Source organism: Natator depressus, chromosome 7 (assembly GCF_965152275.1).
Source record: "Natator depressus isolate rNatDep1 chromosome 7, rNatDep2.hap1, whole genome shotgun sequence".
Taxonomy (NCBI): Eukaryota; Metazoa; Chordata; order Testudines; family Cheloniidae; genus Natator; species Natator depressus.
Genome location: NC_134240.1, coordinates 45,639,047 through 45,652,726, shown reverse-complemented (window position 1 = coordinate 45,652,726; position 13,680 = coordinate 45,639,047). Strand labels below are relative to the sequence as shown.

Sequence of the window (13,680 nt, the reverse complement as noted above, 5' to 3'; positions counted from 1 at the left end):
AATTATTTTCTTATGTTAATAGTATCTGAAGCATACTGAAGTCTAAACACCTTCAAATTGAATGATTCCATAGTGTCATTTTCAGTCCAGTTGCCTTGAATTTTAATATCGCTAAGGAAGAAACCTAAAGCTTATCTAGCAGGACCATAGTTATAATATGCTTCCAGTCCAAGACAGATGAACTCATCATTGTTCCTTTCCCCCGGCACCAAGGAAGCTGGTTTTGCAGAGGGGAAGGGATGGGAGGAGAAAGATTTATTTGGACCCAAGTTTTGTATTGCAGGAAGCTTGTCTCCTGTGGTGAGGTATATTCCATCATATAATACAGAATACATAAGCACTCACAATCCTCTACAGGAGGGGCATCAAACTCAGTTCATATAGCAGACCTGATTGATACCCTGCCACTTGGCATGGGCCACATTCAGCAAAAGTTATTAAAATAGAAATCACTCGCCTGAACTGCAGCATAATTTACATGATGAACATTAGTAAACACTGATTGCTGCTTTTTCAACAACTGTGCTATTTCAGAGTACTGTATTTATCTTTGTGTAACTTTCCTGTGTTATCATATTTCTCATCATGGTTTGCTTGATAGTATCTTTGAATGCTGTATTATTTTACCACAGCTAACTTGTTTACAAATCAAGCACACGGGCTTTCCATAAAAGTCCACAATAAATAGAAAATCCTACATTTCTCTTGAAATGCATAACACTCTTGATCTATCTTTCTCTTCTTATTGCTTGTCTACACTGGCAACATTAAAGAGCTGCCACGGCAGCGCTTTAACATGGCTTGTGTAGTCGCGGCACAGCACTGGGAGAGAGCTCTCCCAGCGCTCTAAAAAAACCACCTCCATGAGGGGCGTAGCTCCCAGCGCTGGGGCACTGTCTATACCGGCACATTACAGTGCTGATACTTGCAGTGCTCGGGGGGGGGGGGGGGGGCGGGGGGGTGTTTTTTCATACCCCAGAGCGAGAAAGTTGCGGCATTGTAAAGTGACAGTGTAGACAAGCCCTTAGATAAATGGCCACTTGTCACTTGCTGAAGAAAGAAAGGAAGGAAGAGAAGAGTATCTCCCCGCTTCTTTTCTTTAATTTAAAAGGGAGTCTGCTGGTATATCAGCTGCAAAAGGCATTCACCTTTTGAGTTGTTTGCAGTTTCCTTTTCTTCAACTTTCCAGGTTGGGGTATCTATTCTCCAGCCAGCAAGTAACCGCTCTTCAGTGCCATTTCCCCTCTCCTAGGCACATGCCAGCTTCCATGAGATTTATGCTTCTCTGAAACCTCTTATTTGTGACCAAGAGTTTCTATATGTGTTTTTCTGGATTGCTGCTCAGCAGTCCTGGTTTGTCTTTGAGTACAAAATAATTTTCATTGTGATTTGAACCCACCCTCATGCAAATAGGAGGGGACCATAATGAGTCAACCATAGTCATCCTAATAAAGAAATGAAGGGCTTGTCTACACAGCCCCAGAGTCTGGATTACCAGGGTATAATCTGTAGAGCACACTAGTATGTTGCCTTCTAACTCCCCCGCATGCACTAAAGGACTACATCAGTGCACATCAAAAGGCTTTACAGGGGGGAGTTCTACAAATCACGCCCCCACAGTGTAGTCAAGCCAGAAGATTCCTGAGAAGTCCATGGCCCAGGTGAAACTGTTCCGTGGGCCAGATCCAGCCCGCGGGCCATACGTTTGACACCCCTGCTCTACATGGTTGACAGCTCCTTGGAAGGTGTTGTTTACAGAGGTACCAATGTATACTTGTGTGAAAATGCTGGCATTTCTCTGAGGAAGGAGCATACAACTTTCATGTTGGTCCTGAGGAGGACAAGGAGCATTCTAGGCATTACAATAATGTCATGATGGAGTGGAGAATTTGAAAAGTAATCTGTGTCTGTGGACAGTTTTCGTTAGTCCACAAAAGTGGACTAAGGACAGAAACAACTAAGTGAAAAATGAGTTTCTTTTAGCTAATATATCAAACAAGGTGCAAATTTACACATGTAGGTATAAAAAAAATAAACCATGGAAAGATATCAGGAAAATATAGGCAACACAAGCTATTCTTATTCAAAGATGCAAGAACTCATTAGGAATTTCAGTTCTTTACCTACAAGAAATTGGATCTCTTTTTTATTATTATTAATCTAAGGCAGTAAAAATGTTTGTTATCACAGTAAAAAAAAAAAAAAAAAAAAGCTAGTTTAAACAAACAAAGCTTAGTAGGAATATTACTGATTCAGATGATATGTAATTTTCTGTGAGACAAGTCAGCTAGGAGTTATTTTAGAGATATCAGAAAATCCAAGTTTTTTCTGATACTCAGATTGTAGTTGCTTCATTTTCAGGTCTCATTTGTCTTCTGATTTTTGCAGTACAATGTAGTTTTGGAAAAAAAGGATTTACTTAGGGGAACGTGGTGCACTTTCAGTATATTTAAAGGAGGACTGCAGCCAATAAGACTAAAAAATGTAAACTCTAACAGAAAAATCCACAATACAGAAAATATGAATTATTTGCAGATTTAATAGAGTTTTCCATGTGTTCTACATCACAGTTAGGTACAACAAAAAACTTAAAGCCCGAGTGAAGAGGAAAGGGCTTGATGTGCCTATACGTCACCCTCATGCTCTCCCAATTCTTGACTAATGCAGAGGCCAGAGATGCCCCTGGCATAACAGACAGCCTTAAAGGGCTGCCTAAATTATGGCTATCTGTTATTGCAGACCCGCCTCCTCCAACAATTAAGCCCACCCCTACTGCAGGGCCTTTTGCTGCCTTTCACAAAGATTGTGCCAGGGTGAATTCTCTCCAGACCTGATCCTGGGCTCTGCCAGTCCTTTTCTGATGCCAATGCAGCACACTAGTGTCACAGAGGAGGAGAGAATCCATCCCCAAATTTGTGTTCCTCTAATTTAAGTACTCCTAAAACAGATTCAGCTAAAAGTGATCATAAAGGGGGCTGAAGGGAAAAACACATTTACTTCCTCCATTATTTGGCCCACTTGCAGTGACAGTAAGGACAAGGTGGAAAATTTGTTTACAACACCTCCCTCCCTTCTTTCCCTTCTTGCCTCTTCTTTGGTGGCAAAGTGGTAGAGAGGGAGATAAAAACAAAAGAGAGGGCCCCTTTAAAAAAGAAAATTAGGAGGTGAAATGATAAGTATCTTCCTCCAAATCTCTCTTTGGTGAGCCCGTCTGCAGAGGAAACCTGGGAAAAATACCTGGGTATAGAGAGAATAAAATATTTTCCTCCACTTTATGAACATAAGAACGGCCATACTGGGTCAGACTTAAAGGTCCATCTAGCCCAGTATCCTGTCTTCAGGTGCACCAGAGGGAATGGACAGAGAATCATCAAGTGATCCATCCCCATTGCCCATTCCCAAACAGAGACTAGTGACACCATCCCTGCCCATCGGGGCTAATAGCCACTGATGGCCCTATTCCCTATGAAATAATATCTAGGAGACAAAGGGCAAAGGCGTAGCTCCAGACCTGAGGTGGATAGAGTATTAATGGAAGCAACCTTTAGCTGGTTCCTTGCAGAGGAAGAGGCTTTTAACCTTGCCCTCAATATCCTTTTGGCTTCCAGTAGACAGGACACAATGGCAACAGACCCTAGCTAATTCCTTGCAGTTGCCCAGAAATCTGTTAATTTTACTCTGATGCTGCTTGATAAAGCTATCAGCAGACACAAAGACAACACTGTCTCATTCTACATTTGATTCACATTCACGGGGCTACTCAACAGCATAGGGGCTGGCAACAATTTTTCAGTGAAAGATTAAATTCTGCAGAATTAATTGGCTTAGGCCCCCACACTCTCAACATAAAGCTTCCTACTGACTACTGGTGAGTGGCCTTTGTCAGCATACACATGAGGATTCCTGAGGAAGAGAGGGAGGGTGGGCACTGCAGCTTGTTAAAGAAGTGAGTCAGGGTGGCTGTGATATTCCCTCACTGGAGCACCGCGGAGCCAGTGTGAACGAGGTGTTGCATTACTGCACTCTGATCAGCCCCTTAAGTCAAGGGGTCACTCTTGTCATTGTTTTTGAATCGCTGCAGGAATGCAGATATGACCTTTGAAAGCTCTATTTCTGACAGCCAGCTGCTTATCTGCTCCGAGACAAAGCAAGCCATTAGTGTGGAATGCTGTGTGTGAGAGAGAGAAAGAGAGAGGCAGGGGGGGAGCGAGGGGGGTTTACTGCTGTCTGAACTTACAAGACAGCATGCAAACATGCTCTCAGCCCCCCAAAAACCCACTCTCTCTCCCCCCATATACACACAACACACTCCCTGTCACACTCCACCCACCACCCCCCCCCTTGAAAAGCACACTGCAGTCACTTGCAGGCTGGGATAGCTGCCCACAATGCACCGCTCCAAATGCCGCTGCAAGTGCCGCAAACATGGCCATGCCAGTGCGCTTGAAGCGGTCAGTGTGGACAGACTGCAGCGCTTTCCCTACTGCGCTCTCCGAAGGCTGGTTTAACTCAAAGCGCTCTACATCTGCAGGTGTAGCCATGCCCTTAGTAATTTGTTCCAGTAATTAATCACCCTCACTGTTAAAAATTGTGCCTAATTTCTAATTTGAAATTGTCTGGCTTTAAACTTCCAGTCTTTGGTTCTTATGTCATGTCTTTCTCTGTTAGAATAAAGACCACATAGACACCCAGTATATTCTCCCCATGAAAGTACTTATAAACCGTAACCAAGTCACGTCTCAATTTTCTTTTTGATAAGTTAAACAAATTGAGCTCTTTTAGTCTCTCACTGCAAGGCATTTTTGTTCAGTCCTTTAATCATTTTTCTGGCTCTTTTCTACACCCTTTCCAGTTTTTCCAACACCTTTTTAAAAATGTCAGCACCAGAACTGGACACAGTCTCACCAATTACATTATTTCCCTATTTCTATTCACCACTCCTGTTTCTACATTCAAGGATTACATTAGCTCTTTTTGCCACAATATCAGCACTTGGAGCTCATGTTCAGTTCCTTGTCCACCAAGATTCCTAAATCCTTTTCAAAGATGCTGCTTTCCAGGATCCTGTCCCCCAGCCTGTAGGTATGGCCTGTACCCCTTGTTCCCAGATGTATAACTTTGCATTTGACTGTATTAAAACATATTGTTTGGATCTTCCTCACTTATCAAGCAAACCAGGTCACTCTCTAGGACTGCCCTATTTTCATCGTTCATCACTCCACCAACATTTGTGTCATCCACAAATTTTATCAGCGGTGATTTTATATTTACTTCCAGATCATTGATCAAAATCATGAATAGCATCAGACCTAGTATCAATCCTTGTGGAACCCCATAAAACACATCCCCATTCAATGACAATTCCTCAATGATAATTACTTTTTGAGACCTGTCAGTTAGCCAGTTCTTAATCCACTTAATGAGTGCTTTATTGATACTGTATAGTGCTAATTTTTTAATCCAAATGTTGCACAGTACAAAGTCTATTACATTTACACAGTTACCTTTAGCAACCAAATCTGCGATCTCATTGAATGAAGTCAGGTTTAACAAAACTTATTTTCCATAAAACCATGTTGACTGGCATTAATTATATTTCTATCCTTTAATTCTTTAACAATTGAATCTCATGTGAACCATTCCAGTATTTTGCCTGAGATTGATGTCAGGCTAACCAGCCTTCAGATAGCTAGGTCACCCTGCTTACCCTTTTGGAATATCTGCACAGTATTACTCTCCCAGTTTTCTGAAATTTCCAAAATATTCCAAGATATATTAAAAATTAACATCAGTGGCTAGAGAGTTCCTCAGCTAACTATTTTAGGACTCTTGGGTGCAAGTTATCTGGGCCTCCTGATTTTAAATTGTTTAAAACCCTCCTTAGTTACTAATGGACTGGAAATGATGTCATCATGTGATATAGCACATCCTGCTTCTTTCCAAATATAGAAGAGAATTATGTATTCAACACTTTTGATTTTTATGCAGCATAACAACAATTTTATTATTTCCATCTGGTAATACCATTGCTAGGATTGCTCTGGTTTCTGATATACTGAAACTCCTCCTTACTGTCCTTCAACCTGCTGTCATGGATTTTTTCCTGATGTCTTTAGCTTCCCTTATAAATTTTCTACGCTTCATAACTTCTAATTGATATTGATTGCTATCTACCGCTCCCTTTTTTACCATTGGATAGATATTGCTCTTTATCTCTAATTGCTGCCTTCACTTCACCTCTGAACCAATTTTTTGCCAAAAGTATCCTCTCTCTTGATTGTGTAATTGTGGCTTTTTGGCTATCTAATAAACTCTCTTTAAACAAACCCCAATTTTTATTTACATTTTTTCTGCCTAATTTCCTCCCCTCCCCGCAATCATTTCACTCATATTTTCCTCCGCTTTGGTAAATTAGCCTTTTGAAGCACCAAGTACAGTATACTCCCATTTATCTGAAACCCTATTATCCGAACCGCCACATTATCTGAATTCCTTCCTTGTCCCACAACATGAGAGACATGCTGCAGAGGGCAAGGGAGGGATTTGGATAATAAGGAGGTACAGCAAATAGAGCTCCCTCCCAGCCAGGACTGTGAGGCAGAGGACAAGCCGACTGTGGGAGAGGCCACCCTGCTGCTGAATGGTTCCTGTGGCAGCACAGGGAGCCCTCTGCAGTCCCGTTGTGCAGGGAGGGAGCTGCAGAGGGCTCCTGCACTGCCACTGAGTCACAGACACATGATTCCTGCAGATGGAAGGAAGGCTACAGTCCTGGCAGGGCAGAACTGAGTCCTGGCCAGGGGTCTCTGCTCTGACTGCAGCCTCCTCCTGCCACACCTTGCGCCTGCAGGGACTGGTTTCAGAGTAGCAGCCATGTTAGTCTGTATTCGCAAAAAGAAAAGGAGTACTTATGCTCAAATAAATTTTAGTCTCTAAGGTGCCACAAGCTTTCATGAGCTATAGCTCACTTCATCGGATGCATTCTTCTTTTAAGAAACTGAATGCTTTTTCATTGTTCTTAAGATCCAAACCTTCCCCAGAAAAAAAGGGGGTAAGATTTGGGAGGAGCCTAGGGGGAAAAGACGTTTCCAAACAAACTCTCTCTCAGTAACCGGTGTTAGACGTTTGGTGGTAGCAGCAAAAGTCCAAGGGCAAAAGGTAAAATAGTTTGTACCTTGGGGAAGTTTTAACCTAAGCTGGTAAAAGTAAGCTTAGGAGGTTTTCATGCAGGTCCCCACATCTGTACCCTAGCGTTCAGAGTGGGGAAGGAACACGGGCCCTACAGCAGCACAGGGACCACTCTGCAGCCCTGTCATGCCAGTGGGTGGAGCAAAGAAAAGACCCCTGTCTAGGACTGTGAGGAGGAGAACAAGTCCCCACCCAGCTGCTGAATAGCTCTCATCCTCTCAATTACATGAACTCCTGGTTATCCGAATAAAATCTACTTCCCCCATGCTATTCGGATAATCAGGAGTATACTGTATATACACATTACTTGTTGGAACTGTCTTATGTTTGCCCATACTGAATGTAATCAGGTAACCACCAACATCCAATACAGTGATTAATTCATTTTTATCCATCAGAAAGAGGTCCAAAATAGAGTTACTGTATGTTGGGTGCAATACCTTGTGTGTCAGAAAATCATCTATAATTTTTTAGACGTCTAACAACGTTTTACTATTGGCTGCACGAGACCACCAGCAAGTGTTTCCCAAATTGAAGTTCCCCATAAGAACACAATATTTCTTTCCACACAAAACAGACAGGTGCTTAAAGAGAAACTCATCCTTTTCTCTGGTTTGATTCAGTGGTCTGTAACAGACTGACAATAGTCATCCCTCCTGGCCTTTGTTAGATAGCCCATATGGGCTGATCCAGCTCCCACTCATGGCTGTGGAAAGCTGGATAAGACCCTGCTATACCAACCCATTTTTACCAACTTAATCACATTTTCAACAGGTAGTCTATTTCAGCGTATACTAAACCAGTGCAAACGCACTAGCAACATCCTTACTTGATGCCAAGATGCTGGTCTGGATTACAGGTCTTTTTAAAAAAATTGATAAAATTCTGATTTTAACTGTCCTGCCTTCCGTCACATCACTTCCACTATTTCTCACTATTCTGATGGACTGTGCCAATCTTCACAAACTGAGATTTTAGGTAGAAACCTGGATCTTTGATTTTAAATGCCAGAAGAAAAAGGAACAAACTCAGGATGATGTTACATCAGCCACGTTTCGCCTCTTCTATACTGCATTTAAACTTGACCTTTCTATGTATTTGGGATCAGTCATACTGGCTAAGAAATGGAAGGGTTCTGTAGATTATATGAATGTATTCTGTTCTTGTGTAGTTCCGGTTCTTTATTAGATCAAGCAAGATTTTCACAGAGATTGTGACTGTAGCATTTTTTGCTTGTAATCTGCCAAATTATTACAAAACCTCCTTCAATTTCTTTTATAAATTTAGTACCTCCCTTGTTATGTAAAGCGTGTACTATGTTTTGTGTCTTATGTTCTGATCAAAGTTCTCCTCATATTCAGTGCAAGTTTCAATATACTTTAGTATTTGGATGCAGTTGTAGAAATTTGGGGCTTTTCTACACTTTGCTCCTTTAACTCTGCATAATTAAAGCAACAAAAAAAAAAATCCCAGAATAGATGCAATTGTACTGGTAATTGTATCTTATTTCCATTTAGGAAATGAAATAAGCCATAATTGTGTTTACACTAGGGCTTTTACCAGCATAGTCATGTGAGCAAAGAAAAGAATCACACCCCTTACCAACAGTTATGCCACTAGAACTTTTTACATTTAGACCAGGCCACGATCTTCCTCTGAGTTCCATTAAGCGTTATTGTGAACTACGGGCATCAGTTCTCCTATTTTCAACCAATCAAGAAATTGATGCTAACCGCAGAAGAAATTTTGAACTTCCATCACATGTTTTAGGACTGCAGTAGATGTTCCTTTTTTCCCCTCATCAAATTTTAAATACTGTACTGAACACACAAAATTTAGAATGACTACTCCTAAGATATACTCCCATAGCTTTATATCTGAGCAAGTGGCGAAGACCTTTTTGTTATAATTTTCTCTACATTCTTGAGGGCATCTTCTGCCATTTGCACACAATTATTCAGCAATTTAAGTAGAACACACATTCCCTCCATGGATGCTTGCCACCATTACATAGTCCTCTCTCATGTTTGACCAACCATCTTCCATTAATATCAATGTTGATTCTTCTGGTTCTTCCTTTACCTTTTCCTCTATTTCTTCACTTGCAGCACATAGTGGTGGATGTGCAGGTTTAAGTCTAAGACAAAAGTACATATCCAAGACAAAATGCTTCAAATCACTTCTATGTATTGCTCATTTTGGAAAACAAGGAAGGTGACATTATTAATATAAAAAGATGCAACTTTCTTATCAAGTTCATTTATTTTAATGGCATTATTGCCAATTAATCTTTGACATTTTGAGGCATCAGAGTCACACAGAGACTGGTCCTGAAGTTGATACTCAATAGTTGCTAGAAGATCCTAAACAGGATTTGAATTATCACAGCAACACTGCAATGACACCAAAGGCACTGAATATGTCTCACTTGCAGTATTAAACTCATCAATGTTCTGCTCTTCCACTTCAATAGACAAAATTGCATTCAATGACACATTTGATCTGGAAGCGTTTAAAGAAACCAATTTCTGCACTTTCTAAGATAAGCACAAATCCATTCTAATTTTCTGCTTAAAAATCCTTGATAATGTTTAGTTTACTTTAGAAAATGTTTCCGTTTTCATTATTTCAGTGCATTCAATTGCTTGTTTCCTGACGTTTCCTTCAACTTACTGAATCAAATAGATTCATTCAACAAAGTTTAGTAACCAGTAAATTTTAACTGCCTGTACACAGTACTGATCAACAGCTTTTATACTTATTAGTTAGGATGAGAAAGCACTACCTGAAATATGTATAGATGGGATTATTTCAATATACTCCCCACCTCAGTACCTTAATTAAATATTTTTTAGAAAATATGTTACATGCACAAAATATGCAAACTTATTTCTAAACCAAGTCTCAAGATATCAAAGGTGTTTCCCCTCTTTGAGGATTAAATCTATGGCAAACTTCAAGTTTTTAAAAATTAAACCCCTTTTTGTTAGTTGAGTACAAAATAGAGCATCTGAAACATTTCTTAACTCAAGAATACCCAAAAAGTAATTTTATTAAGTTTTCTACACAGAATTCACATTTAGAATGATGATAGAAAATTTCCCTGCAGAATTATTTCCCAAAAAGTTATAAACTCCTGAAAGTAGCAGAATTAAAACTACAGCATAACTTAACTGCATGATTAGAAAGAACTGCATATTTGGAGGCACTCAAAACAAGATAGAGCAAGACAGAGAGACGTGCAGGATATGGCACCTAACAAATGAGAATACAGGTGAAATGATGGCATAACAATGAGGAAGGGGCAGACAATCATTTGTAGGAAATATTGGTGAAATACGATACACTTACCCACCCACCATAATAAATAATATATTTTATATGTGTATAGAATCCCAAAGGATCCTACAGTGCCTTCAAACTCACCACTAAAATGCAGCTACATCTGGGATGGAACAGAGCCTTTTTTTTTTTTTAAAAGCACACCACCTACATTAATTCCAGTTCTGCAGTTACTCGTTGGAGTCTGTTTTTGAAGTTTTTTTGCTGAAGAATTGCCACTTTTAAGTCTGTTATTGAGTGTCCAGGAAGACTGAAGTGTTCTCCTACTGGTTGAACTGGAATTAATTTGCAAACTGGACACCATCAAATTAGGCCTGAATAAAGACTGGGAGTAGATGGGTCACTACAAAAACTAATTTTCCCCTGCTGATACTCACACCTTCTTGTTAACTGTTTGAAATGGGCCACCTTGATTACATTGGCCTCCTTAGCACTACAAAGGTGATTTCCACCCCTTCTTGTCAACTGTTGAGTATAGCCCACTTCCACCTTAATTGAATTGGCTCATTAGCACTGACCCCCCCCACTTGGTAAGGCAACTCCCATTTTTTCATATGTTGTGTATGTATACCTCTCTACTGTATTTTCCACTGCATGCATCTGATGAAGTGAGTTTTAGCCCATGAAAGCTTATGCCCAAATAAATTTGTTAGTCTTTAAGGTGCCACAAGGACTCCTCCTTGGTTTTGCTGATACAGACTAACACAGCTACAGCTCTGAAAGAAGTTACCCAGTAACTCAGGTTGGAGTCTGGCCAGTACACAATGGCTAAATAATCATATGCTTCATTGAAAAGGTTATTGGATCTTTAAAGATAAGTGGCTCAGTGATTACTGGTGGCACCTCAACCAACAGAACTGGGATATTGGTTCAGTGCTGACTCACACCACATACTGAATCACCAACACCTTTTCTTATAGGAGCACCTGGGTTCTTGATGGACCTCCCATTCAAATAGCTGGGGCCAATAAGGTCAGTACTACTGTTTTCAAAAATTATAGCTTTACATCTGGGAAAGGTACTTTCAAATTACTGGACATAGGCGCATCCCAGTGAATAAGCACATTCTCTGGATATTTCTAATAGGACTACCAACAGCTGAATAGTTATCTTACTTATCACCACTGCATTTGGTTAACGATTAACCACTTAAGATTAAGGGGGGGAAAGTGACATTCTGCCCCTTTTCACTGAAGAGTCTTGACAAGGTAAACCCCTGCTGGCTTGGTGAGTCTGCAGTCAAGATAACTTAAACAATAGCACTAGAGATGTAAACTTTTTTAAAAACAAAAACGTAAATTCTAATAAATTCTGTATAAATCCATGGGAAGACATATGAATGAAATATACAAGTGTCTCACCAATGTGAGCTTCTACTATCTTACATCACAAATAAGAGGCATCAGTGAAAATCAGCTGTACATTACTCAACAAATAAGAAATTATGGATTGGTGAAGAGGAAAATCAAATGAAAAAGTTACAGCACCACAGAATAATGAACAGCCCCCAAAACCCATCCACAAATATCACAAAAGGTCCCCACAGTCCATCCACCAATATCACATCAAAATACTGGAAACCCAAATTGTTGTTTTAAATATCTGTTTACTAATACTACTGAATGTGACTAAACAATGACATTTAAATTATAAAAATGTTTTACATATAGGAATTACCAGACTGAATCAGACCCAAGATCCATCGAGGCAGGTATCCGGCCTCTGACAGCAATCAGTACCAGATGCTTCAAAGGAAGATGTAAGAACCAAACAGTAGGCAAATATGGGATAAGCTGCTCCCCCCACACACACACCTTAGATCTCATCCTGATCACTAACAGTTAGAGATTAGCATAAACCTTGAACCATGAGGTTTAATATCCCTCCCAGAGTTATAATAATAATAATAATAAATAATAATAATAATGATGAATATCCTTGTTATCCATCCTAGCACTTTTTGAATCTTAGTAAATTTTTGGTCTCAGCTCCTTGTGGCAATGAGTTCCACAGTCAAATTACATGTTCTGTGTAAAAGTATTTCCTTTTTTCAATTTTGAATTTGCCACCCTTTAATTTCATTGAATGCCCCTTGTTCCTGTGTTATGAGACAAGGAGAACAAGGGAGCACAAATAATTTCTTACATGCAGATCAGTTTTCTGTCTGAAGAGCAAGAAAGTGTATTCTGTCACATTACTCTCTGTTCACCCTTAGATAATCTCCTTGGGACTGTCCCTGTTCATTTAGGAGCAGGAACCTGATTTTCAAGCTGTTACCTTCCCTGCCTCCAATGTGTACCTCGCCCCGTCTCCAGCCTACTGGTCCAAATTAAAAGTTCTACTTCCTCTGCTTCCACTTCAGTCGGATCGTCCGCAGCTTCTGCTTAACTCAGCAGGGCTTCAACCCACTGCTGGGCTACCAGACCCTCGTTCTGCGGGGGGTTCCACCCGGTGCACGGCTCTTCACTCCCCGAGAAGCCGGTTTCTCCCCTCCTCCAGTATAATCCCAAGGGGCATAATTCACGTTGCCAAGCGCTAGGCTGCCCCTACTTGTGCCCTGCCCCGCCCCCCCCGGACAGTGACACACAACAGGCTCCAGTGTCTCCACGTATTTGTCAGCCCCCAGCCTGCTCCGCTACTGATGGCGCGCGTAAGGCTTGGCCCCCACCTCCCCGGGGTGGGCGCGGCCTGGGCCTCTCCGGGGGCCTCTCCCCCAGGGCCCTGCTCCCCCAGCGCCTCCATGGTGGCACGTCCCCCGCCCCGTGCCTTCAGCGGCAGCCCGGCGCTCACCTCCCCGGCAGGGCTGCGGGCCGGGCCGCGGGGCTCGGCGACTCCTCCCGCTGCAGGTACCGTGCCGGCCCCGGGAGCGGCTCGGCTCAGCCCGCCCGCGCCTCCTCGCTCCGGCCTCGGCTCCGCGCTCAGGCTCCGCTCGGGGTCCGCCTCGGTAAGCGTCCCCCCGGCCAGCGCAGCGAGAGGATCCCCCGGGCGGCAACAGGCGCCTCCGCAGCAAAGGTTCCGTGGGGAGGAGAAAGGTTCCCACATCCCCCGGGGCAGGAGAGACAGCAGCAGGGCCGCGGGGAGGTAGCAGAAACCCCCTGGAGGTTTCTGGGCTTGGTGTCTCAGCGGGGTCCAGCTGAGACTCCTGCCCCCCTC

The 13,680-nt window shown here is 41.9% G+C and overlaps 1 protein-coding gene across 2 annotated transcripts in view; it reads right to left on the bottom strand.

The window, feature by feature from the left end:
- RAD54L2 (RAD54 like 2) overlaps nt 1-13,447 on the bottom strand; it is an 87,562-nt gene extending 74,115 nt beyond the window's left edge. The window contains exon 1 of one of the 2 annotated variants that reach the window (XM_074958301.1): nt 13,318-13,447. The gene's annotated coding sequence lies outside the window, so the exon portion shown is untranslated. Of the gene's footprint in view, nt 1-12,804; nt 13,038-13,317 lie in introns of those variants that run through there. The other variant, XM_074958302.1, reaches the window with a different exon arrangement.
- Nucleotides 13,448-13,680: the final 233 nt, after the last annotated feature.